General features: G+C 45.6%; 1 protein-coding gene across 1 annotated transcript in view; it reads left to right on the top strand.

Moving 5' to 3' along the window:
- Nucleotides 1-519: 519 nt before the first annotated feature.
- Nucleotides 520-27,795, top strand: part of TIAM1 (TIAM Rac1 associated GEF 1) — a 189,302-nt gene continuing 162,026 nt past the window's right edge. Inside the window, exon 1 of the mRNA XM_032594597.1 lies at nucleotides 520-617. The gene's annotated coding sequence lies outside the window, so the exon portion shown is untranslated. The remainder of the gene's footprint in view (nucleotides 618-27,795) is intronic.

The following is a 27,795-nucleotide window of genomic DNA, read 5'->3' as shown; positions in this document are numbered from 1 at the left end:
CAGGGAAACAGGGGCAGTTGTAAGTGTTTTGTTTTGCCTTTCTGTCCCCCACTCTTTTTCAATAGATGTTTAGGAATTAGGCCTCCACTGACTAACCTATCCACATTCCTGCCTGTTCTGGGGTGGGGAGCACGGTGCAATTATTTAAGATTTCTGGCCTTTCAAATCCAGAAAGAGGCACTGCCTTCTTGCCATGTGCGAAATAAATGTGACAGGAACTTATGCTGTCTGCAGGGTGCCCAGGTTCATCTGTGAAGTGGTTAAGATCTGTTAGGAATAAATCTCTTCCCCTAAGGTTGTGAGGAGCCCAGAGCCGCGACCCTGAGTGACAGCCCGTCTGGGCTCTTGGTCTGGGGAACATGGAGGGGAGAATTAAATTGGGGAAGGAGGTGGAGAGGAGGGAGGTGGAGAGGAGGGAGGGGACGGTGGGTGGGGAGGAGCGACAAACCCTCTCCAACACACCCAAATGACCAGATTCATCACAGCACGAAACTTCACAAGTTACGCCCACTCCCTCTGCCAGAAGCCGGGGAAGGCTGCTGCTTCCTCATTTCTGTTACTGGAAGTTTGGAGACGTGAAGCAAGACGGGGAAGCATGCGCGCCGTGCCGAGCAGTGGTGAGCGTTAATTTCAAGCCCATTCTTTCCACCGGCGAATTTCTTTGTGTCGGGTGGCGAGGGGCAAGCAGCCGAGGCGGCTGTGGACAAGCAGAGGCCGATGGGGTCCTGAGCTCGGCGGCGGCGTTGAGGGGACCTGTGCGCCCGGAGCCCGGAGCCCCGAGCCCCGCGGAATCGGCGAGCAGCGTCTCCACGCTGCGCCGGGATCCCTGGGGGGAGGGGGTGGGGGGACACTGCCTGTGTGGGTCCCGGCTCCCGGGCAAAGAGAGGATGGGGGCTTTGTGAGCCCTTCACCTTTACCCCTTTGCCTTCGGTATCCAGGGATCCTATGGGGAAGGGCGGGCGGGAGGGAGGCCGGGGGATCAGGTTACCCACCAGAGGTGCGTTCTGTCCCCACTGTCCCCGCTGTCTGGCTGCCCGTTCTGTAATGCCAGGTCAGTGCCGTTGACAATGAATCCATTGGGATTCAGTATTTCTGAAGGAATGTTCTGAAGCTGGGGCGCCCGACAGGCCCCCCGGGTCAGTATGGGAATTCTTTAGGGAGGCATCCGAAGTCTTGGGTTTCTCATTAATTTTGTGTCTGATTTAGTTCAGCTCAAGACTTCCTAGCCGTTGAGGTGTCATTTGTGTATCCAGAAAAATTTTTTGAAAAGTATGAGTTTTTCTATGGCAGCTGCTTTCTCTCCAGGTTGATTGCCTAAGTCAGATTTGGGCGGGGTGGGGAGAGGAAGTTTGGGTGGAGGCTGGCACCCTGGTTGGGATCATTGCAAGCGACACTTAATATATGTTGCAGCAAATGATAAAGTTGGCCAAAGGTAAAGTTTCTTGTAAACATTCTTTAGATTTTATTTTGGAGCCCCTTTTAGAGCTTTGTGGTTTTGCTTCTGCATGAGGGTCCGATGGAAGCTTTTGGGCTCACTTACCCAATTCACCTGTTTCATATCTGATCAACAGGTTGGTGCAGGGCAGTGGGAGCTGTGTGTGTGTGTGTGTGTGTGTGTGTGTAGTTTAAAATAATCCTTCCTATGAATTCTTAGAGAATCATCTTATTTTTAGGGCACCTTCACAGAAGGGAAGAAATGTGTGGCTGTCATTATGCTGATAGAAAACCAAATTTCATTTTACAAGTGTTTCTCCCTGATCTGGGGTGGGTGCAATTAGGAGGATATCAATAGTTGATTTTATCATCTTCCTGATCTGACAGTGGGGCAGCCTGGCTTTCTCTTGGCACCTTCCATTTGAACCTTGGGGTCAGGGGCCGGGTTGCTGTGGCCACAGTTTTACTTAGTTTACTTCCACCTTCAGCTTCCCTGAAGTTAATGATACAGAAGTAAAATGAAATGACTTTAAAAAAAAATTTTTTTTTTTAACATTTATTCATTTTTGAAAGGCAGAGAGAGATTGAGTGCGAATGGGGAGTGGGCAGAGAGAGAGGGAGACACAGAAACAGAAGCAGGCTCCAGGCCCCTAGCTATCAGCACAGAGCCCGACGCGGGGCTTGACCTCATGGACCGCGAGATCATGACCTGAATGGAAGTCGCCACTTAACCGACTGAGCCACCCAGGTGTCCCCGAAATGAAATGACTTTTATTTATTTATTTTTTTTAAATTTTTTTTTAATGTTTATTTATTTTTGAGACAGAGAGAGAGAGAGAGAGCATGAACGGGGGAGGGTCAGAGAGAGAGGGAGACACAGAATCTGAAACAGGCTCCAGGCCCTGAGCTGTCAGCACAGAGCCTGACGCGGGGCTCGAACTCACGGACCGCGAGATCATGACCTGGCTGAAGTCAGACGCTCAACCGACTGCGCCACCCAGGCGCCCCTGAAATGACTTTTAAAGCAAAGTAGACGCGTCCCGGGAAAGACCAACAGGTTGCATGGTCCAGGCTGTCACAACCGCTAGAGTCCTGTGTTCCTTGAGGGCTCAAGAAAGAGCATGGCATGGAGATGGGAACTTGATGCTCGAGTGAAGTTGTGTGGCCTGCTTCCTCCACCCCTAAGAAGTCTGTAGCAACTCACTCAACAGGAAAGACAACCCAATTGGATCTCGTGATAGTGCTGGTGAAACTAATAGACCCTTGTTCACATGGAGTTTAATGGAACGATAATCCTCAGCCAGAGAAAGGGAGTATATTATTCATAAAGGTATTTAGAGATCACATGGGACTGTTTCATGTAGACATTTGGAATTAGATTACTTCTCCTATATGAATTGGTAGGTGTAGGTAGGTGTGAGAGAATGTTACAATTTCTGTATCATTATTTTTTTCCTCAAGGTCCTCTTACCTCTCCCATAAAGAAGAGGTTTGGCTCTGATTGTGTGTGTGTGTGTGTGTGTGTGTGTGTGTGTGTGTGTGTGTGTTTGAAGTGGCAGGTTCAATTTGTTTAATAGAAATAGGGCCATTAAGATTATCTTGTTTTAGTAACTAGATAGTCTTTTATAGGAATTTTTCTATTTCACGTAAATATTAACATTTATTGGTAGAAAGTTGTACATAATATCCTTTTATAATATTTTAAAAGACCGTATGGCATCTGTAGAAATGTTTTCCTTTGTCATTCCTGGCATTGGTTATTTGTGCTTTTCTTCTTCTTGGTCAGTCTTGCTAATGTATTATCAATTTTACTGGCATTTGAAAGAACCAACTTTGGGTTTTGTTTGTATTTGAAATGAAACATAAACACTGCCTCCTTTCTTAAGTTTACATGCATTTTAAAAATTCTGTGCTGTGGAACACTGTCAAAAAAGATGTTAAGAGCCTTTAAAACTAAGTAACTGAGTCTCCTGGCTGTAAGGAGGCAGACATTCTGTATTCATTTTTATGTGTCTCTGAAATAATGTTTCTCGGTTTTATTAAACCATACCTGGTGTTCTTGAGAATCCTACCCAGTGCATCAAATTGTTCTAAGATGGTTTTGTACATTCACTGGGGCACACCCTGTGAAATTGTTTTGGAAACTTCTAGCTAGAATTTACATAAGACTTGCTGGTAATTTAATGTGAATTGTAGGTACCCTTCAACCTACTTGACAATACAGATTTATTTTGTACTAGGGCAGAGGAAATTTGCTGTAATGACCAAGAAAGTTTCATTTTGGTTCATATTTAATACATGAGTCTTGGCATTTTAACGTTTTTCTCGGAAAATCTTTCTGAGTTTGTGACCGTGTAAGAACGAGAACATTAGAGCCAGAAAGACCTGGATCTGAAGTCTTTTTTCTTTTCAGTTTATTTATTTAAGTAATCTCTACATCCAGTGTGGGGCTCAAACTCACGACCCTGAGATCGAGAGCCACGTGCTCTACCCACCGAGCCAGTCAGGTGCCCGCGGATCCGAATTCTTGTTCTGCCACTTGTAGCTAGCTCTGTGACTTCCAGAAAGTTGCCTAACCCCTCTGAGCTTACATTTCCCTTCCTGTGAGATGGAAATAATGAAAATTGCTCAGGGGGCTGTTGTGAGATTTCTGAGTACTCCTGTAAGGCACCTGGCTGGTGATTTGGAACAAAGTGGGCACTTAATGGGGTGCAGCGCGTTGCGTGTTTTCGCCTCCTGCCCTTTCTGGTTGTACTTGCAACCTCACAGCTTCCCTGGGTGCTGCCTTCCAGAAGTGTGAAAGGTTATTGCAACAGAATGAAACAAAGCCACTTCTCCCATCTGTTCTCTCCATATTTGGGGCAGATGGGCTACCAAGGTCCCTTTCCATGTTTTCAGTATTTTCGTCTTATTATCCTAGTTGATTGGTGGTATACTGGCTGTATATTTTTCCACTCTGAGTTTTTAAATTAAATGTTTTAAAAATCTAACTTTATTTTATTATTTCTTTAATGTTTATTTACTTTTGAGAGAGAGAGAGAGACAGTGTGAGTTGGGGAGACGCAGAGAGAGAGGGAGACACAGAATCTGAAGCAGGCTCCAGGCTCTGAGCTGTCAGCACAGAGCCCAACGTGGAGCTTGAACTCAGGAACCATGAGATCATAACCTGAGCCGAAATCGAACATTTAACCGATGGAGCCACCCAGGCGACCCTTCAATTTTTTTTTTTTAATGTTTATTTATTTTTGAGAGAGAGAGAGAGAGCGCAAGCCGGGGAGGGACAGAGAGAGGTGGACAGAGGATCCAAAGCAGGCTCCATGCTGTCAGCAGCAAGCCCGATGTGGGGCTTAAACTCACAAACCCTGAGATCATGACCTGAGCTGAACTCAAGACGCTCAACCGACGGAGCCACCTCAGCACCCCTTCCACCCCAATTTTTACGTTACCTTCCTGGGATTATTATTTTTGTCTTCAGTTTATCTCACTTCCTTGAGAGTCTCACTGCTCTGTTATTTCCTCCCTCCCTCCCTGCCTCCCAGCCTCCTTTCCCTTCCGTAGAAATGAAATGAGCACTTAGCTCAAACTTGGCAGAGACGGGGCTGTAAGTTAGTGGGGTTGCTTCTCCGAAGGGAAATTGGTAACATGTAGTTATTCCAGAACTCCAGTTACTCTAGAAGAGATGCTCAATGTCACTAATCATCAGGGAAATGCAAAGCAAAACCACTACGAGATACCAGCTCTCTACCAGAAAGACAAGAAATAACAAGGTTCGGCTGTGGAGAAAAGGGAACCCTCATGCACCATTGGTGGGAATGTAAACCAGGAGGCAGATGGGGCTGAGGATAACCATATCAGGGTTTTATTGCTATAGCATTTTCTGAGAGTGTTTTTCTAGAGCTTAAAGTTCCTTGGTACTTTGGGGGTGTGTGGGGGGGGGGAAGTGTGGATTGTTTAATGCTATGGCTGACCTCACAACCAAGAAAGGAAGTGAGAGGCATAGGGTGAGGAAGTTGGCTGGGTAATATTCCTCCACAAAGGAATATGGCATTCTTGAAGTGATCCAACCCTGCAGCTGTTTGCTCTTCTTGGGGTTTGTCAATTGAAGAAGGTCCCGGGGACTATATGGCATAATCAGTTAGTGTTTCTTCAGGTGTCTAATAATGCAAGGGGCTGGACTGGGGAAGGGAAGGGGTCGTCAGCTGGGAAAAGGCTTACCAGTGCCACGCCAACATCATTCAGTGCTCTGCTCGAGGAGTGAGTCTTGGCTTACATTTTTTGCGGTGAATCGGCCTCAACAACAGATTGACTAGCTGCCTTTGATCTGGCCCGTCAGCTGTGACCCAGTGTGCTGAGTAACTGTGCTGTTATTTGTATTGGTTGGTGTTTTTATGAGAGTAGGGGACAAGGAGGCGTATAGTCTTCATGAGTGTTTTGCAACACGACGCCTCTGGTTTATTTTGATGCTGTTGCTTGAAAACAAGTGTCAGCATGGTATTCCCTGGTAAAACTTTTGGGGGAGAGATCATCACTTTTGGAAAGTTTGGTTAGGAGTGGGTTTGTGAGATCTTGTACTGAAGCATGGAGCCTCATGCAATACCTTGGAAATGTATGCTCCAGTGTTTGAGATCTCTGTAAATTTACTTCTGTAAATCCAGAGATTTTGGTGGGCAAGGATAACTATGGCCAAAGTGCTTTCTCCAAAGCCATGGTCGAATAAGGGCCTGCTAAATACTTCTTTGATTATTAAAATACTAATACTAAATACTAATTTACTGAGCATCTACAACATACCGGTACTTTTCCTGTGTTCTCTTGTTACTGTCTCAGAGGGTGATACTGCATTCTCTAGAAGTGCATAAAAAATGAGCATAAAACCCGTTATTTTCCTGTGTCTGCTCTTGTAGGTAGAACTGGTGTGAACTGAGGCCCACATATCTAGACCTGAAAGCCAGGAGGAGAGGAGGGTTGGTACCATGTGGTGTGATATTCTGAATCCTAGTCTCTTATCTAGGAAGTGATCGGCCTCTTTGGATGGCACATATGGGGATCTTGAGAGAGGCCTCTTCTCCTTGGGATGGGGTAAGTGAGGCATTTGCAGAAGGTTGGGAAATGAACATTCAAGTTTTTATTTATTTATTTTTTAAAGTTTATTAATTTGTTTTGAGAGGGAGAGAGAGAGAGAGAGAGCGAGAGAGCAAGCAGGGGAGGGGCAGAGACAGAGAAGGAGAAAGAGAATCCCAAGCAGGCTCTGTGTCGTCAGAGCAGAGCCCGATGTAGGGCTCAATCTCATGAACCGTGGGATCATGACCTGAGCCGAAATGAAGAGTCAGATACTCAACTGACTTAGCTACCCAAGTGCCCGAGGATTCAAGCTTTTAAAGTCCTTATTGTTTTAGGACCCTGTCCAAATCCTCCTGTCCTGGGACAATAGGAGTTTCGTTATTTGTGACTGCCGTTTTGTGGAAAGAGGCGTTGCTGATTCTCCTCATTCACAATTTGAGACTTTGAAATTGATTTCCTGGGAACCATTGGATGTGTAGGGTCCCATTGTTGGATCATTCCACGGACAAGCCAATGTTTTGGGCTTGATGAAGAGGGCACAGTGGTACAAGCCATGTCAGGGACCCCACGGGCTGGGTCTGCCCCTTGTGAGTGACCACCGATTAGCATTGATTCTTTATGCTTTGAGTCATGAGGAAGAAGATTCCCCCTGATTCTCAGATTATATGGTTTCAAAGACCTCACGGAGTAGTCTTCCGACCTTTGTCTTCCTGGCATCAGTTTTGCCTGCCCTTGTGATACCAGGAAAGGAGAAGAAGAAGGAATTATTTTGGAGTGCAACAGGGGAAACTTGGTATCAGCATGGGTTTTTTCTGGGGCTGTGGCCATGAGATCATGTTACTTTTGATAGAGCTTCCCACTGAAAGGGTCAAGCCGTAAATCTACAACCTTACAGGCACTCTGAGCAGAGAAATAATGCCGCAGACACCTTCCTCCCTCACTTTCCCTTCTGCCAAGTGGGGACAGGGCCATGTCAGTCCTCCTGTACTTCCTGGGGGTGGGGGGAGGGAATGAATTAGACCACAAGGGGCTTTGTGACTACACAGAGTTGCAGGTATTCTTTTTGTGTTTGCCTTCCTCGCCATGAACAAACCCACCCAAGCCTGGATGTTGGGTAACAACGCCGCACTATTCACCCTTTATCACGTTTTGATCGTATGCTGGCCGATTCAGAGTTTGAACAATAATATGGGACTACCCGCTCGGGGGAGAGGAGGAATCGCAGATGCTTCCTGAGGCACGATCCCCACCGTGTTGTTGTTTTTCTTTTGATCTGACTGTAGTAAGAGCAGTTAACCTGAAACCAACCCAGTGAGCCTGAGACCAACCCTTTTAACAGATTTTTAAATGTACAATACAGTGTAATTCACTATCGGCACAGTATTTCACGGTGGATCTCCAGAACGTTTTCATCTGGCATCACTGAAATAACATCTCCGATGATTAGCGCCTTCCCACTTCCCCCCTCCCTCCGGCTCCAGGCAAGCACCATTCTGCTTCCATGAGTTAGACTATGTCAGATGCCCCCATGTACGTGGAATCATGTGGCATTTGTCTTTCTGTGACCAGCTTATTTCACATGGCATCATGTTCTCCGGGTTCATCCACGTTGCTGCAATACTGCAAGACTTCCTTCTTCTTAAAGGCTGACTAATATTCCATTGTGCCCGTACCCACTGCGTTTTTTTTTTGCCCCCCATTCATCCGTTGCTGGACATTTAGGTGGTTTTTACATTTCCGCTGTTGTGAATCGTGCTGCAGTGAACACGGGAGTGCTCGTATCTCTTTGAGATCTGCTTTCGTTTCTTCCCGATGAAAAATACCCATGAGTGGGCTCGTGGATCATATGGTAGTGCTATTTTTAAGTTTTTTGAGAAGCCTCCCTACTGTTTTCCACAGCGGCTGCACGCTTTTGCATTCTGATGCCCACAGTTTTTATAGTTTCCCAGCCGGCGCGGCAGGCCCTGCTTTTGCGGGTCTTGCTGTGACTTGTGCCTCCGGTCTTACCTGTTGCTCTTGAACCAGACCGGCGGCCTTTCCCACTCCGCTCTCCGCGTGTACAAGGCAGCCTGGGGACCTCCCTTGCAGCATGTACATCACACTGGATTATCATAATTGGGTTCCTTGGCTTTTTCAAGGGCTAAAAAAACTGATATAAATGATAACAGTACAAGGATATTAGAACAACGGCGAACCCCTTCGTGGCACCTGCCTTCCGTGCTTTGCCCCAGCGCCTCGGATTCACTTAGCTTTCGTGCATATTTGTTCCCTGCCGTGTGCTTTCACTCCCATGAGGCTCCTTCTTTGCTGGAGGGGCTGCCCTTGGGGGTGGATCCCCCTTTGACCAAGGAATTCCTCTGCTTCCAGGGCGGTCCTTAGGCAGGACTAACCATGGGGGCGGGGCACGCGGATTTTAGGACAACTCTGAGGTTTCCTTTGTCCTGTTTCCAGAGAACCCTTCTGGCTTCCTTTTCCTGCTCCCCAACTTGTTTTCTGTACAAATGCTTCCTAATAAATAACTTAGACAGGAGTTCTAACTCTGGCTTCAGTAACTTGTTTAAAGCAACAGAGGTAGAAAGTGGGGAGCTAGCTAGCAATTGGAGCCCCAGTCACCTGACTTCAGGATCTGTGCTCTTAGCCAGAATGTTCCTGTGTGTTTCTGCAAGGCAGGACTGCGTGCCCTCCCTTTTCTGTACATTTGCCTCAGCGTGGATTAGAGGGGCTGCCGTGGGGTGTTCTGTAATGACCTGCTTAATGAGTGACTGACTTCTCGCTGTCCGCAGGCTGTTCCCCCAGTCAGCCCTACCTGAGTCCTGTCTCTGGGCATTTGTCCACTCACTTGCCCCCTAACATGGCCTTCTCCCAGCTCTCTTTCAGAGTCTACCCCAACCTCCTTCCTCCTTGCCGCTTCTCTGGTCTGGCCCAACCTGCTGTCATTTTCCCCTATCGGAACGAGTACTACTTGTATAGCAGTTTCCCCTTATCTGTGGTTTCACTTCCCCCTGGTCCATGGTCAGCCATCGTCCACAATCAGGTGATCCTCCTTCTGACCTGCCGTCCGCAGGTCCCGTAGTAGGGGCGCCTCGGTGGCTTAGTCGGTTAGGCGTTTCCAAGTCTCAGTCTCAGCTCAGGTCTTGATCTCAGCGTCGTGAGTTCAAGTTCCGCACCAGGCTCCTTGCTGGATGTGAAGCCTACTTAAAAAAATAAAAGGTCAGCAGTAGCCTAACACTACGTCACTGTGTCTACATCACTCACCTCACTTCATCTCATCATGTGGGAATTTTATCATCTCCCATCAGCACAAGCAGAAGGCCGAGTATAGCACAGTAAGATATTTTGAGAGACCACATTCACATAACTTTGTAAATTACAGTATGGTTTTTAGTTGTTCTGTTTTCTTATTAGTTAACTGTTAATCTCTTACTATGCCTAATTTATAAATCAAGCTTTATCTTAGGTACATGTAGTTAGGAAAAGCCATTGTGTATATAGGCTTGGTACTGTCTGCGGTTCAGACATCCACTGGGGGTCTCAGAATGTATCTTCTGCAGATGACGGGGGACTGCTGTGTATCTTCTCCCCCACCCCACCCCAGCATGATTGTAAATCCTGGAGAGCTACCATTGCGTGCCCTGAACCACAGGGTAAGTATTTGGCGACTTGACTCTTTGGGGATTAATCAGAACCTAGTCAGAGCTGTCCAAAGAAATGCCAAGGTTGTTTCTAGGTTCTGTGAAATAATGTGGTCAGAGAACAAAATTGAGAAAAAAATAAGCAATGGACAAATCTAAAATTTGTTAGCCCATTTTTGTGTGAGCCCATGTGCACTTTTTCACGCTGCAGCTGTCCAAGTTGAACCACAGAGTGGATGTCTCATCCCTTGGCTTCAAGCACAATGGCTAGCCATCCCCTACCACCGCTACCCCCCTGCCCCCCCCACCATGGGAATTTAAGGAGATTTATGTGATGAATAATGTGGATTTTCTTCCAGTTCTTGGGTTGTGGTTTGACAAACTTCATGCGAATCATGGGTGAAACATGTCAAGTGTCTCCCCTCACCCCACCCATTTGAAACATAACAAAGATGTCTTCCAGCGTCAATATATTACATTTTGCTGATGGCTGCCACCTGTCCACAGTGACCTCCCCTCCTTGGCTGACTCAGACACACTTTGTCTCCTCTTGGGTTTGCCTCCACCTTTATGTCCAGGAAAGAGGGTCAGTCCAGAACTGAAGATACAGAGGAAAAGAAGCTACGTATATGTGTGTGCGCCTGGCATTCTGCTAAGTGTTCTCTATCAGAGTATATGACTGATCCCCATGACCATGCCGGCATGTGCTATTCTCTCCAAGTCCAGTCAGAACCCATGTGATCTCACTAAAACCACATATTGTGGTGACCCTGGATTTGAACTGTCTTTTGTTTGACTTCTAAACCCATGACTCTTTCATTCTAATTAGACACAGGTGTTTGGATGATGATTCTTATGATCCTATTAACTCTAGAATTCTGAGGCTCCTGGGTTCTTTTCTGACCTTTTCCTTTTCTACCGTAGCCAATTCCCCTTAGCACTTCGCTTCTTGTGATTTGCTAAAGTCAGGATTGCCTGAAATACCATGTTTAGGTGGGGCTTTTTGGGAGTGGGGTGTCCAATACTTGAAAAACTGTAATATTAGGGATCTGACTTTATTTTTAGATAGCCATCCACAGGTGAAACATAATCAAGACCATCCTTTGAACACCCTCAGGAAAGTTAAAAGTTCTTCCTTCTTTTTAAGAAGGAACCTCCCTAGCTAGACTGAGGACTTTCTCATCACTGTCTTATCCTGCAGCACATCGAGCCTGAGATGTTGGTGCCTTGGGCCTGACGCAGCAGGACACCCTGGGTCGTTTGGCTCTTCTGGGCCTCTTGTGCCCACATTGCATAAACATTGGCATGGCAGGGACAGATGGCCACTCGGGAGGCTCCTTTGATGTCACATTTGGTTGCCTGGGTGGGGGGTAGGGGTGGCTGTATCCAGTCTCCACAGGAGGAGAAGCTGACTGGGAAATACCTACCTGAGAATGGGTAAACAAAAGCTTAAGTCCAGAAAGCTAGGGACCCTGGTACGTCCGCAGTCCGCAGGCCGGGCACTAATGGAGTCAGGTTTACATAAGTGTGTTTAGCTTGGGAGGAAGCCAGTTGGCTCAGAGCAAAGCCTTTTCTCTCCGCTCCTAATTGATGCTTTTGGAGTTCTGTTTTCTTATGAGAGAATGTGAATGGTCTGGGGGTGGGGGTGGGGGTGGTGAGGAAAGTGATGGGATTGCAGATAATTACTTTCAGAGCTAGCAAGAGCATTCATTCCTGAAGGCTGGGTTAGCTTTGCTGGAGGCTCCGGTGAAAGTACCTGAAATCCCAGGAGAGTCGAGATAGAGCAGTGGGGGCCCTTCTCAGTGAGAATCGGCTGGTCAGGCAGCATCAGTCTGCGTAACGGGGACTGAAAGCTTCGGTGGAAATAGGAAGGATGGTAATGAAGAACCCCCAGACAGCGAGTGCGTGAGGCAGCCCAATTGTGCCTGAAAGAAACATCCAGAGTTGACAGCATGCGACACTCGAGCGGGTTTTTGGTGGTTTTAGCTTTAGAGGGAACATCGGAGGTAATTACGGTCGCCTACATGCAAAGCAAGCATGGAGTTCAGTCACGGTGGAAAAGCCAAAAGCCACAAGGGTTGATTGAAAGCTTTTCCTACTCTAGCCTCCGGGTAATAATAACCGTTGCTCTTTATTTCTCTAATGCATTTACAGACGTCGCAACAAACCGAAGTAAGGTAATGTATTCAAGTTAACGCAGTGACGTCCAGTGTCTGGGCTTCATGTTGATTGGGAGGCGGGAAGGTAGTTCATTGATTTATTCATTTCTTCAAGTCACTCGTTGGGTGGCCCTGGGTATCATCCTTGGAGGTGTCCGTGGAGGGGTCAGTGACGTGTGACACACAGCTCACACTCCCGCAAGGAACTTACAGTGTAGAAGGGGAGAAATGATAACGCCGTGGGAAAGTTCATAGGGAGCCACCTGAGAGCCATCATCGAGAAGTTTGGTGTTTTGGAAGGGTCAGGACGTTAGCCATTCCGCGGTAGAATGGTGGAACGATCGGGAAAGCTATTAATGATATTCCTGATTTCTGTTGCTTATTAAGAGCTCACTCTCTGCCTGGCACAGTTTTAAATGCTTAACGTGTATTAACCACGTTAATAACCCAATAACCCACTGAGCTATTAGCATCTCAGTTTCACAGCTGAAGAAACTGAGGCAGAGAGAGGTAAGAGATGATGCAGCCAGCGTATGGGCGGTCGGCCCTCCTGACTACCCCATGCCTCTGTGGCCCTTTCCATTTCCCATCTTCCTCTGTTGCTGGAACTGTCGGTGCACCCATAGTATTTTTCTTTTTAAGAAGTCAGGGACAGACATCCCACGTGAGGGCTTAGTTTTTCTGTTCCACTTTCTTCTTTTAATCTGAAATTTAAACACTGTTTTTTATTTTAATTCCCTGCGTTGCATTAGTCTCACGTGAACAGCACAGTGTGATTGGACAAATCCATACGTTATGTGGTGCTCTCCACGAGGTGGCTACCATCTGGCTGTTCCATTTTTTCTGCGTTTAGAGCAATCTAGTTTGTGCGGGTGCCTGATGGGCCATTTAGTCATGAGTAACCAGCGGACTTTTTTTTTTTTTTTAGGTCCTTGGAGGGTGATTTTAATTATCATATAAATAGCATGAATATGAGTGTGGGAGTTTTATTACTCAGTTCCTTGGTGGTGGTTTGAAGGTTTTCTCTGGGTGGTTCCAGTGTCAGTGTTGACACTGCTGGAAGTTGTCTCTTGCGAGGGCGCAGCGCTTTTTCTCTTTCGGTGAAGTGCCATTTCTTTGGTTGTGGTTTTGTTTGTTTGTTTGTTTTTAATTAGGTGAGAGAGGTAAATGCAGTCATTTGTATTTAAACAAAATGGTTATTATTTGCCAGTTAATGTTTATGGAAGAAAATGGAAGGCAGAGGAGAGCACCAGGGTAGAAGTCCAGTGACCTGAGTTTTTTTGGGTTTTGTTTTTTTGATGTGCCCTTCCTAACTCTTGGACATTAGGAGAGTCCGCTGTTGGGGCAGTGAATTATGTGGTCAGGGTCCTTGTGATGTACGGAAGTCTCTTCCTGTATGATAGAGCCTGGAATAAGGATATTATGTATCAAGACTCGACTTTTTAACCTGGTATTACTACATTATTTATTTAAATGTGTTGTTTTAGACCCAGATGCTGTGGCTGCGTTTTATATTTTTGGTGTTATACTTAAAACATTGTGTCACCCTCTGGTTGTGTTTTCTTTCTCTCTCTTTCCTTTGCACTCCAAGAATGGGTTTTCATGTAGGACGAAAATGGAAACTAAAGAAGAGACAAAATCTGGAAGTAATTTTCAGCAGTAGAGAAATTAAACAAAATGAGAAAACACACCATTTTGTTGCTAGCTGCGTAAAGGGAACATAGGAGTGTATGCTTGCTTTTTCCCAGCGGTGGCTACATTCTATGTGGATTACTTTTTCATTGGGACTGTAGAGTGAAAAGAACGCACAAAGCAGATCTGAATGTTAAATATTTCCATCTTGTCAAGAGCACATCAACTTGGCATTTAAACTCCGATTGCCTGCCTCTTATTTCTATAATTTGAAATCAGATGGCAATCCGGCAAGTGAGAACCTTGGTTCAGGTGACCCCTGTCTATTTATCCATCTGGCCTCCTCTCCAGTTCCCTTTTTAACTCACAAATGGGAGTGGGTGGGAATGCCCAGGAATACTTTGAATGTGGTAAATACAGGATGTGGGGAAATTCATCTGCGAAATGTCAGCCTTCAGGAGACATTTTGTAAATGTCTACGTTTACAAATGGAAAATGGAAGGCCTGCTAAAACGCCCTGTGATTTGAGTTTTTAAAGCTGGTGTGGCACAGTTGGGGATTCCTGATCCTGAGTAGTAAGGCGATGTGGGGTCTTGGGTAGTAGGAATGCATTTCGATTTCAGAAATGTTGAGAATGAATTTTGATTTAAGAAATCATTGAGAAAATGGTTCCTTCTGATATCTGATATCTTATCTTAAAATATGTTCGAGTTCCTGGGCATCATATTTTATCACATTTCATCCTGAGAGATGCCTTGAGGAGTTTTGGCCTAATGGCCTGTGGTCTCTGTTTTCATGTGATGGGCTGGCTCCCCTTTTCCATGACATGGATCTATCTGACTTGAGATCCCCACATTTCTTAAGCCTTTTGTTTAATAATTATAATGGGATTTTGATGGAATTGGTTGAATGAATGTTTACATTACTAATTAATTTCTATATCTGTGTCTAGGGACTTGTGTGAATTTTTGTTTTAAAATTTTTTAATATTTATTTTTGAGAGAGAGAGAGAGAGCGAGTTGGGGAGGGGCAGAGAGAGAGGGAGACACAGAATCTGAAGCAGGCTCCAGGCTCCGAGCTGTCAGCAGAGTCTGATGCCGAGCTTGAACTCATGAACCGCGAGATTATGACTTGAGCCGAAGTCAGATGCTTAACCGACTGAGCCACCCAGGCACCCCTATGAATTTTTGTCTTAAAATTTGTCATAATCTTGGTTGAATGTTGAAAACGCATTTACCAGCCAACAATTTGCTTAGCACCTGCCATGTGCTATGCCCAGTGAGAGGCTCATGGAACTCAGGCAGGGATATGGCCGATCTGGTGGGTCTCTCAACCGAAGTCACAGGCTAGTGGCACCAGTTGAGAAAAATGGACTGAGGGTAATGGAATTGACAGCAAAGTCCCACCGACAGATTTTTTAAATAGGGACAAAAGAAAACATTCAAAACGTTTTACATTTCAGAGTTTGTAAATCCATTTGAAGTGCTTGAGGAAAGCATAGCATGCAGAATGGATGCACGTATGTATACAACTGAAACCAGACTTCTTTGATGATTTAATGTCTCAAAAAAGGTTCTTAGAAAGAGGGATTTTCCTCTTTCTAAGTATGGAGATGTTTTGTCTTCACCTCACTAGGGTTTTCCTTTCCATTTCTCTCGGTTATCTTTTTGCTTCCGAAAATGCTGGTAGAAACCTACAAGCATCTATCTGCACTGAAACCTACAGCACACAGTTGTCCATAGCAGCTGCATTCATAACTGCCCAAACTTGGAAGCAGTTTAGTAGGTGGAAGACCCTTGAGCAGCTGAGTGGATAAGTAAGCCATGGTCATCTATACAACGGGATATTATTCACCGCTAAAAAGAATGATCAAGCCGTGAAAGCCGTGGAAGTACCCCAAGTGTAGAGGGACAATCTAAAAAATATATAAGAGGACGCTTGGATGGCTCAGTCGGTTAAGCATCTGACTCTTGATCTCGGCTCAGGTCATGATCTCACGTCACGGTTCGTGGATGGAGCCCCATGTCGGGCTCTGCACCGACATCATGAACTCTGCTTAAGATTCTCTCTCTCTCTCTCTCTCTCTCTCTCTCTCTGCCCCTCCCCCGTTCGCTCTCTCCCTGTCTCTCTCTCTCTCTCTCTCTCAAATAAACCAACTTTAAAAAAAAGAAAAAAAAGTACATACTGTCAGATTCAACACTGTGACATGCTGGAAAAGGCAGAACTATGGAGACAATAAAAGTCAGTAGTTGCCAGGAGCTTGGGGGAGGGGAGGCAGGGGTAAACAGGCTGAGCGCAGGATTTTAAGGGCAGTGAAACAACTCTGTGTGGTCTTTATAATGATGCATATAATGTCAGCATACATTTGTTACAACCTGCAGAATGTACGATACCAAGTGTGACCCCTGACGTAAATGATGGATTTGGGTTGATCACGTAGCAGTATAGGTTCACTGAGGATAAGAGCTGTGCTACTCGGTGGGGGTTGTTGATAGTGGAGGCAGCTGTACGGGTGTAGGGGCAGGAGGCGCAGGAGAACCCTACATCCTGCTCACTTTTGCTACAAACCTGAAAGTACTCCATAAAATAAAATCTACCCAACGATAGCCACGTTGTATACCCAACATACAAGCCACGGTTGGGGAAACAGCTGTGAATTCTCTTCACGGTGCCCAGTAAAATGTCTCTTGATTTGTATTACTTCTCAAAGTCCTTTCTGGCCCCTCTGCTTGGGCAGCAGCTGGCGGACGGCACGGAGGGTTCCTTATCAAGCAGGAGACTCTGATGGTCAGAGAACTGGGGTATCATGAGAATGGAGATCTTGATCCCTGACACCTTCAGGGCTGTGAAAGCGTTGATTTCAAGTTCCTGTTTTCCCCTTCTGATCTTGTATCGTGCCATTGTTGGTATTAAGGATGCAGTTTTGATGAACTTACCCTTTGGTATGTTACAGGTTAGTGGGACTTTCCTGCAATGGGCATGGTGATGGAGGAGTTGACTTCGGTAGCATTTAAAAATACTATGGCCTGGAGACCGGAAACCGTCCACTCCTGCCTTGATCGTGTGACCTTTCCCTGGGGAGTTCTCTTGGAAGCTGTGTGTACGGGGCACACGAACATGGGACTGAGCGATTACACAGATTTTTCTGGACGTTTTCATCAGCGTTTCTCCTTACGGGTGGTCTGTCACTTTTCTGAGGTCCTCATTCGTGCCTTCAGCAAATAGTTATTGAGCATTTCACTTTATGCCAGGCCACTTCCAGGTTCCAGGGGCATAGTAGTGAACGAGACCTAGAAGAATGTGCATGCATGTAACTGGCATCCTGGAGGCAGAAGACAGACAATGAACAAGTGGCTAGAACATGGAGTGTGTTGGGTTATCACCGCAGTGGGGGGCCACGAAGCAAGGAAGGGGCCAGGAAGAGTCCAGGGAATTGAACTTTGGAATGGGGGAGGGGAAAGGCCCACTGCAGGGGTGACTTTGGAGCAAAGAGGTTTTTGTTTTTTGTTTGTTTTTTTTTTGGTTAACAGACAGGGGTGATCTCCGTGGAGAGAAGCAGGGGGTCTGGTGTGCTGGAAAAGTATCTTGGAGGCCACTGGGGCTTGGGTGGAGAGAGCATTCTGGAGAAATGGGAGATGAGGCCAGGAGGGGCCAGGAGGACTGTTGGTGAGAAGGGAAGCCTTTGGAGGGTTGTGAGTGTAGTTGCTGTCAGACGTGGTCGGATTTAGGTTTCAGGAGGGTCTCTCTGAGTGCGCTGTTGAGAGGTGAGGCAGCTTTCTCACTGTGACCCTCCGGCCATTAACGACCCTTAAGTCTGAGCAGTGATGTTGGGTTCTTGCTCACACAGCCCCGATCCCACTGGTGCTTTGGGGGCTGTATTAAGAAGTATTTTTTTTTCTACCTATGTGAGCACAAATCTCTTTCTTTCTTAAAAAAAAATAAAAAAAATGTTTATTTATTTTGAGAGAGAGCGTGTGTACAAGCAAGGGAGGGAGGGAGAGAGAGAGAGAGAGAGAGAGAGAGAGAGAGAATCCCAAGCAGGCTCTGTGATGTCAGCGCAGAGCCTGACATGGGGCTCTAACTCATGAACCATAAGATCATGACCTGAGCTGAAATCAAGAGTCGGATGGATGCTCAACCAACTGAGCTACCCAGGCGCCCCACAAATCTCTTTCTTTATAGTTCTTAAGAGAAGGGACTTTCCTCATGCAAGTGTAGTTAGCCTATGTGTTCTGTAATGAGTCCAAAAATGCTCAAGAAATGCTTGAAAACAATTTAGGGTTCTCTGCAGCCCTGTGTTGTGTTCACCTTGAAAACAGAAAAATCCTCCTCCCTACATGTGGCTCTGTTTTGCCTCTGGGAGCCCCCTTCTTGCCTGTAGCCAGATTCCACTCTCTTTCCATGACACTCATCCTTCTTGGTTCGGGTTGCTCATCAGGAGTCTCCATTCTGAGAAAAGTGAACATGTGTCAGGTGTGTTAATTGTCTCACCTAAAGGTGAGCCTCCCAAATCGTGGCCTGCACACAGCTGGCGGGCTCTCTGAGCCTTTCGGGAATCCAAACCCGAGTTTTTCTGGCGTTTGACCCTTGTCAGCCCGTTCTGAGTCGCATGCAGTTAAATTTGTCCACAGATGTTAGTTTACCAGTGTACTTTGAACAGAATAATAATAACTTTCGCATCTGGTCCCCTTTTCATCTAGGGATTTTAAAACCCCAAGTGCATATTAATTAAACCTCACATCACTGGAAGGTAGAGAAGGGGTTTAATCACCACTGGGAAGAACATAGAGGGACAGCCTGTGGGCCCAGCACTAACAGGCGTTTTGCATTTCACCAATGCCTTTCATCTGGCTTCTTAAATACTTGGCAAGTATTACCTGGTGGGAAGTGCATTATTATACACATCTGCAGAGAGTGGGGACTCTCCCAGGATACGGGATACGGAGACTTGTCCTGGCTGTTTTCAGTATTGTCACTTCAGAGGACTTCTTCATTTCTGGTTCATGGGTTGTTACGGCTTATTATGGATTACCTGGGGGCTCATGGTGTGGACAGAAGGCTAGTAGAGTTGACTGGTAAGGTTGTTTGCTTTTTTCCCTTTTTGGTTTGGTAAGCAGGTAGGTAGGGAGTTTCTTTTTAAATTTCAGCCATCTTCCAAGCTGGTAATGAGTCATTCTCATTTAGGGGACCGGGGACATCCCCTTCACCCTAACTCTCTCACTCCAGAAAGTCCCCCCGGTGAACTGGGACAGGCAGAAGGCAGGGGAGAGCCATGGCTTTTCCCAGAAGGAGCTGCTTGAGTCCATTTCTGGTAAATGAGGGCACTGATGTAAAAAATGGAACAAAACTAAAAACCAAAGGAGAAAGTGTTGTGGTCATGTCATTAGTAGGTAGAGAATTCACCTGTTAACCTGTGGGAGGGAGTCAAGGGTGTGGCTCCAGCTGAGGTCAGAGTGTTTACATGCAGAGCCACAGGGCTTCACCACTGAGGGCTGGGTCAGTCTTCAGGGGGTCGCCTCACGGCAGGCCTTAGCAGAATACAGGAATGGTGCAAGATATACCGTTGGCTTGTGAAAGAATGGGTTATTTTGATTAACAAAATTTTTTTAATGCTTGTTTATTTTTGAGAAAGAGGGGGGGAGAGAATGCAAGTGGGGGAGGGTCAGAGAGAGGGGGGGACCTAGGATCCGAAGTGGGGTCTGCACTGACAGCAGAGAGCCCAATGTGGGGCTCAAACTCAGGAACCATGAGATCATGATCTGAGCCGAAGTCGGACGCTTAACCGACTGAGCCACCCAGGTGCCCCATTCGGTTCTTTTGATTTTAAATAGAGTCCTTAAGTCTGTTTTTTAAAAATTCCCCCATGCCAGGGACACCTGGGTGGCTCAGTCGGTACGTGTCCCACTTTGACTTAGGCTCAGATCATGATCTCATGGTTCCTGAGTTTGAGCCCCATTATTGGGCTCTGTGCTGACAGCATGGAGCCTGCTTGGGATTCTCGCTTCCTCTCTCTCTGCCCCTCTCCAGCTTGCTCGCTCACTCTCTCTCTCAAAATAAACATAAACTTAAAAAAAAATCCCCAATGCCACTGTAAAGCATGCTGTTGATTTTATAATAAAATATTGCCTTTATTTAGAATTGCATGTGGAAATAACGTAATGGAAAAATGTTGACAGACACAACAAGTTCTTTGAATGCTCCCTCTATATGATGTCCCGAACCCCTTGATTCCTGGTCTCTCTTTGTGACTTAAATGTAGAAAGATTACCCATATGTCTGCAGATAAGAGATATTAAACATCTATATATCATTTTAGACGAAGGCCCTCTGAGTAAATTCTAAAGGCACACCCCATAAGAATGTTTCTTTCCAGGATTCTTATTTAATAGTATTGAACTGTAAAAAATACTTTTGACAGTGTTGATGTGTTTTTTGTTTACTGGGGTGGAAATACAGTGGAAAGATGATCTGTTCTTAATATATGGTTGTGGGTTAGGTATTCTCCATTGCCTTGTATTGTGGGAGCTCCAGTTGGCCGGGATGTTACTGGCATGGTCCTTAAATAGATAAATAATTGGATCAAAGAAATGACTTGGAAATGTACTTCGTTGTTTAGAAGCCAAAATAAACCAAAATCTTTGTCTTCAGCATGAACGTCACACTTTCAAGTTGAATAGTTAATCCCTTTGCTCATGGCAATGCCAGGGGCCCTGTGGATGGAATCCCAGAATTCTGAGGTAACTTTGATGCCTTCTGAAAGTAGAGACAGAAAAGAAGGCTAAAAGCTGCACCCTGAGAATAAAACATAACTCTACTGTTTACTAGCTGTGTGACCTTGAGTAAGTCACTTAAACTCTCTGTTCTTTGGAGTCTTCATTTATAAGTTGGGGATAAGTCCTTTTCTTCTAGAACAGTTAGAAAGATTAATGCCCTTCTTTAGTGTCTGGTTTCTAGTATGTCCCCAAAAAGTGTCAACCTGTGTTGTTACTGTCCTTGTTGACATTGTGGTCATCTTCTCTCTGCCCTTAGGCTGGAGTCAGTATTGGGAGTTTTTAAGAGATTTCCTATGTCTTCCCTACTAAGCCATTGTAAGATTGTTGTTTTGCAGCCCTCCCGGGAGCTTCCCAGGTAGGATATGAAACCGGCGCCATACTCAGAGGGCAGGGAGAGACTGAAGAAAGAGGCAGGCACACTCCAGGCTGGTAGGTTTAATAAGCAAGGGAACCTACATAGGAGGCTTGTCTTAGGGGGCAGACGAATGGATCCCTGCACTCGCCCACCAAGTCTTAAAAGTTGGTGAAAAGCCCTCCCTGGATTCAGTCACCTATACCACACAAGTGTTCTCAAGGCCGTATCCTTGGAGCAGCCTCTGGGAGCCGGAAAGGGAAGGGGAACCCACATTCCTAGAACAGTAGAGGGTGCGAGGAGCCTCCGAGTGCCGAGTTCAGCTCACAGATCAGCGCAGAGCCCGACTCAAGGATTGAGCTCACGATCTGTGAGATCTGACCTGGGCCGAAACCAAGAGTCGGATGCTTTGCTGACTGAGCCACTCAGACGCCCCTGCAGTCATGTCTTTTTGAAGAGGTTCCCCAACGAGGGTTTAACCATTTCTGAATCGAGGTCCCTCAGTTTCCTGCCTCTGGAGCCTGGAGTCTCATCTCCATTATCCACAGCGTGTGGGCATCATGAGATTTGAGATGATTGCTAGCTAGGCTTCTCTTTTCCGCTTCCTCTCCTGATGTGTCTACAGCACTACTTTTTAATGGCTTCTCTCTGAGTTTTCCGTTCTTTCTTGACTTTGGCTGTGAAGGCCCAAAGTGTACATAGTCCTTTACCACGGACTTCACCTGCAAACTCCCAATTCCCTGGAGAGAAATGTGGCTCACTCCCCATGGCCGAGGGAGTCATGCCTGACCTACGTGGGAGAGCCATGAAACTCGCTCTAATTATCCGTGGCCACTTATCACTCTTAAGGAAATAGAAATGGAGACACATATGTTGCATGAGCAAGTTATGGACCATTGAACAGTAACTCAGTTCAGTGGATGTTCTAGCGACCGTGCTAGCGGATGGATATTCGCAGTGGAGATTCGTCGGTCGCAGCTCCTATCTTGCAGTGCGGCAGAGGTGACAGAAAGTCCGTGCCTGGTGACAGAGCGCCAGGCAGTGACCACCAGAGCACTACATAGAAGAGGGGAGGGGGTTGAGGCTAAGAGTGGGGATTCGGAAGCCATATGGCCTGGGTGTGAAACCAGCCTTGTCACTGATGACTGGGGGCTTGTGGACAAGTGACTGTCGTTTTGGGGGCTTCCGTTCCTTCTCCTGTGAGATGGGGGATGGTGCCCACCTCATGAGCTCTCACGAGGAGTAAACACATGAGCCTTTGTGAGGACGGAGGGGAGTGATCAGCGCACGCACACCCTCAGTAAATGGGAGCTGGACCCATCCTCTGCATCATGACCAGGCAGAGGGATCACAGTGAGGGGTGGGCTGTGGTGGGGGAGGGGAGGAAGCAGCAAGGAAGCCTCAACTTTAGGCTACGGACTCAACTCCAGAGCAATTTTTTTTAAGGTTGTTTTTTAATGTTTATTTATTTTGAGAGAGAGCACGAGCAGGGGAGGGGCAGAGAGAGAGGGAGACCCAGAATCCGAAGCAGGCTCCAGGCTCTGAGTTGTCAGCACAGAGCCCGACGTGGGGCTAGAACTCACGAACCGTGAGATCGTGACCTGAGCCGAAGTCCGATGCTTCACCGACTGAGCCAACCAGCCACCAGTCGCCCTTTTTCTCTAGTATTTTTAAATGATCATGCATCATTCATTGCAGAGAGATGAGACTATATAGATAAGCAAAAAGAAGGCAGTCAGAACTCCCCTTTGGCCTGCTTCACCACTGTTAACATTTACCCTATTTCCTGCTAGACTTCTTTTCTCCTCCTCCGCGGAGTCCGTTTCTGAAGGATGTCAGGGAGGGTTAATGTTTTCCTACACTTAGTTCCACCAGTTTGGTTTCTTATGTGTTATGTAACGAGCAAGTTTTACTTGCTCTGAAAATTCTGTCCCGAAATACTGAAAAAAACGCAGAAGGGCATGGCGAATAACACACGCTAAGAGGGCAGTGTCTAGACTGAGCTCTAATGACATGGGGAGGCCTGCGGTCTTAGGGGGTGCAGGCCAGTGAACCTGTGCGGAGCGTTTGCTCTGGCCTATCCCTGCACTGAGCACTTCAGGGAGGTCGCTTCCTGTATCCCCAGGGTGACCCTCTGAGGTCATTGCTCCTCTTTTCCAACCCTGTAGCTAAAGAGGCTCTAAGAGGTGGGAGGACATGCCCACCATCGCAGGCCCCTCGATGCAGAGCTGAGATTGTCCCGTGAGCCTGATACCATCTCACCCGTGTGCCGTTTCCTGCTCGCACCTGCCTCAGGGCCCACTGACTCCACCGCCTTTGCTCAAAACCACCTTTTTTTTTTTTTTTTTTCCATGTCGTGGATGTTTTTCTTGGCTGATTATTTTTGGAAATATAAAGTGAATAAAACTGAGCTGCTCTTTTTGGGTGTGTGGTAGGAGAGACGTAACAAAAAATTTACCGCTTTAAATGTTTTTAAGTGCAAAGTCCGGCAGAATTAATTGAGTACATTTATGATGTTGTACAACCGTGACCGCTATCTGTTTCCAGAACTTTTTCAACCTCCCAGACAGAAACCCTGTACCCATTAAACAATAACAGCCTCCCCACCCCCACCCATAATGTCTATTCTACATTCTGTCTCTATGAATTTGTCTATTCCACATAGGCAATTTCTCATATAAGTGGAATCATTCAATGTTTGTCTTTTTCTGATTAGTTTCTTTCACTTAGCATAGTGTTTTCAAGATTCATTCAGGTTGTAGTATGTATCAGGAATTCATTCCTTTGTGTGTGTGTGTGTGTGTGTGACTAATACCTTATTATATATACATACTACATCTTGTTTATCCAGACATCCATCAGTGGGCATTTATGTTCCCACCTTTTGGCTTTTATGGATAGTGCTGTTATGAACATTGGTCATTCAACTCAACCAACACCACAAAAAAACAAGCCAATTAAAAAAAAATGGGCAAATAGACCTTTCTCTAAAAAAGATATACAAATGGCCAATAAGCACATAAAAAGATGTGCACCATCATTAGTCATTAAGAAAATGCAAATCAAAACTATAAGGGGAAACCATTTCACATCCAGTAGAATAGCTATAGTTACAACAAAGGAAAACAACAAATGTTGGTGAGCATGTGAAGAAATTGGAAACCCTCGTACATTGCTGTTGGGAATGCCAAATTGTGGCAGTTGCACTGGAAAACAGTTTGGTGGTTCCTCAGAATGTTAAACATGAAATTACCATTTGACACAGCAATTCCACTCCTAGGTATATTGTCCAGAAGATGTGCAAACAGGGATTCAAAAAGATACTTTGAAGTTGTATTATTATTGTCTATCAATTAATCTTTTTTTAAAAAAATCTTTTTAATATTTATTTTTGAGAGAGAGAGAGAGAGAGCATGAGCGTGGGAGGGGCAGAAAGAGAGGGAGACACAGAATCCGAAACAGGCTCCAGGCTCCGAGGTGTCAGCACACAGCCTGACGTGAGGCTCGAACCCATGAGCCATGAATCGTGACCTGATTCTTAGTCAGATGCTTAACTGACTGAGCCACCCAGGCGCCCCAATTCATCCTTCTTAAAGATGATATACTTATGTGGCGTTTAGCATGTGGAGCCATGGAAATTAGCGCTGTAGAAAAGAAAAAAAAAAAAAAGCCCATCCATGTTAGCACTGACGTTAATGACACAAAGCCACTTGAGAAACACCAAGCTTGGTTCAAACCCTGGAAGCCACCTTGTCATGTCAAGACACACAGGAAACATTCTGCACATGACATGAGGCTGAATCAGATTTTTTTCTTTCTAGTAACATTACCAGGATAATGACAAGTAGATGTATATGTATGGAATTCTTTTCTCCTAGCCTCACATCCCAAAAGATTTATTTCCTAAGTCTTAAATTTTTGTTGGATGTACCATGACAAAATTGGCACGTGTTGTTCAGTCAGACCTGGAAATGGAAAATCTAAGTAGGAACCAGAACCTTGGCTTTGGGTTCTTGGACAGTTATTCTATCTCTGGCAGAGTGGAGTCTGTAGAGCAGCTAGTAAGCCATTGATAATTCAACTTTATTAGCCTTAGGGGGTGTATCAAAATAGTCACACCTGAATGTTTGTTGTTCTAAAAATTCACTTTGGAGGGTAGAATGAAGTCCTCTTTCTGCAGAGACCTGGAAACTCTAACTGCCCGAATGTTAAACTGCCCTCTGCAAACTTCGTGTTAGTTCTGTCACTGGGCAGTAACGGAGGGGAAGGTATCTTCTTCCTGAAATTCTCTCTTGAGCTGGGCCGGTGGTTATAGGCTTTGGTTTCCAGAGACTTCTCCGCTGGGTGGCAGCTGTGTCACAACGGGGCTAGGCAGTTGTCTGATCAAGTAGGCACAGGTCATCTAAAATTGGAAAGTAACGGCTGAGTCAAGCGCACAATTGGATGTGTTGAATCCACCTAAAACCCCGAATGTGGAGAAGACCGAGCTGGGTGGGATTGGAGAGGCTCTTATCCCTGTGCAAGTTCTGGACCAGCTGGATGTCCAGATGGAGGAGTCATCGGATGGAGATCAAACGATCCCCTTTGTTACTATTAGATGTGGGATCGGAGGTTGTGACGTAGAGGTACAGCGACAGTAAGATTCAGGAACAGAGTCAGATGCAGGGCAAGCACTGGACAAAAGTAGGCATCCTCCCATGAGGCAAGCCCTCTGGAGTTACCTGCTCTGTAATCTAGAGCAGGCCAGACCTTGGGTTCTTTGTGGACCTGGGAGATCCCAAAGAGAGGGGAAGTGGAGGCTTGAGCTAGGCATGCGTGTGGGTCATTTGTCCAGACTGGGTGAGTGACTCTGCCTCCCCAAAGCAGCAGTCCAAAGTCCGAGAAGTCAGGACGTTTCTGTAGGAGAAGACATTTCCTACGAGAGGAAACCCCAGGGCATGGCACACATATTCCATCACATTGAATGCTATCTTAGTCCTGAGACACAATTGTTTTTTATCAACTTTGATCTGATAAGAAGACTTGATTAATATTTAGTGAGAGGGCTGATTGTGCCAACTGCAGGGTAAGAAGAAGGCCATATTAAAAAAATTAAAAAAAATTTTTAATGGTTTTTATTTTTTAATGTTTTTAATGTTAATTTATTTTTGAGAGACAGAGAGAGAGAGAGAGAGAGAGAGAGAGAGAGAGAGAGACAGGGCATGAGCTGGGGAAGGGAAGAGAGAGAGGGAGACACAGAATCTGAAGCAGAGAGAGAGAGAGAGAGAGAGACAGGGCATGAGCTGGGGAAGGGAAGAGAGAGAGGGAGACACAGAATCTGAAGCAGGCTCCAGGCTCTAGGCTGTCAGCACAGAGCCCAATGCGAGGCTTGAACCCATGAATGGTGAGATCATGACCTGAACCAAAGTTGGATGCTTAACAGATTGAACCTCCTAGGCGCCCCCCCCACCCAAATTGTTTTTAATGAAAAGTGGATACCCCTTTTATCTGAGGGTGGCTACATTTCATGATTGTTTAAATCAGTGTGAAGCTTTTCTTGATGTATTGTTAGCTGATAATCAGGAACAAGCAGTGATAAAGCAATGATTTTTCTGAAAAGTAATTACCTTGGGGCATCTGGGTGACTCAGTTGGTTAAGTGTCCAACTCTTGATTTCGGCTCAAGTCATGATCTCATGGTTCGTGAGCCCCACGTCTGTCAGTGTAGAGCCTGCTTGGGATTATCTCTCTGTCCCTCCCCTCCCCTCCCCTCTCCTCCCCAATAAATAAATAAATAAATAAATAAATAAATAAATAAATAAATAAGTAAGTAAGTAAGTAAGTAAGTAAATAAATAAATACCTTTAAAAAAAGTAATTACCTTCACATTCTGCCAGTTCTGCGTTGGAGGCAGGAAATGTAGGTAGGTGATAATCTTAAATTTTGCAGATTTTAGAATCATGGTGTCCTCACGCTGGGACATCAGGGATATCAGGGACCCTGTCATTAATCACCCCTGGGAGACACTTAGTTTTGTAGAGTAAATGAAAGAGGTCCTATGTATGTCCTGCCGAATTGCTACTCTCTGTTCTATAGCACAGTTTCGTGGCCATCTTGGTTGGGATACTCTTCTCTCCTGGAATGTATTTACACGTAGGAGAAGTTTTATGTAGTTTCCTTGCTGGGTTTGGTGACCCTCACACAATGAATACATTTGCATATAGAACTTTTGTGGGTTCCCTCATTTGAAAAGCGGGTAAAAGCCATAGAGCTGCTCCTTATACAAGTGTAGAGATGATCATGCACATACTTTTGGGTCTAATTCTAGAAGGTTCAAAGTCCTTTGAAAGTTCTCCTGGGATCTTACACTAAAAACCTTTGTATTAGGTCCATTCCCAGAGTCTACTGCAAAATTGCTGAAGTTAGCAAGTCTGTGTGACCCCTACCCTTTAAAAGTATGAATGTTTTTAAAAATACTAATAGCTCCGTGTGGAAACTTGTAATTTCCAGCTGGGTAGTGGTTTTTTTGTTTTTTTTTGTTTTGTTTTGTTTTTTTTTAAAGTGGAGCTTAAAACACTTTTGGGGTTTATAAGGTAATTTTAGTGGTTCGGGGCCAACATTACCAAAAGAATGTAATGGAGCAGAATAGAAAGGAACCAGGCTATGTGTCTATATATCTGTATGCTGGGTTGAGATGAAAATTATGGGTCCCAGTTTGAGAAAACTATGTCTGCTCTCTTTATTTTGCTGTATATTTAGGGCAGTGGGAGCAAT

The sequence above is a fragment of the Lynx canadensis genome, chromosome C2, assembly GCF_007474595.2.
Source record: "Lynx canadensis isolate LIC74 chromosome C2, mLynCan4.pri.v2, whole genome shotgun sequence".
In the NCBI taxonomy this organism is placed as follows: Eukaryota; Metazoa; Chordata; class Mammalia; order Carnivora; family Felidae; genus Lynx; species Lynx canadensis.
Note: the sequence above shows the minus strand (reverse complement) of the source record. Positions and strands in the feature narration are given on the sequence as shown.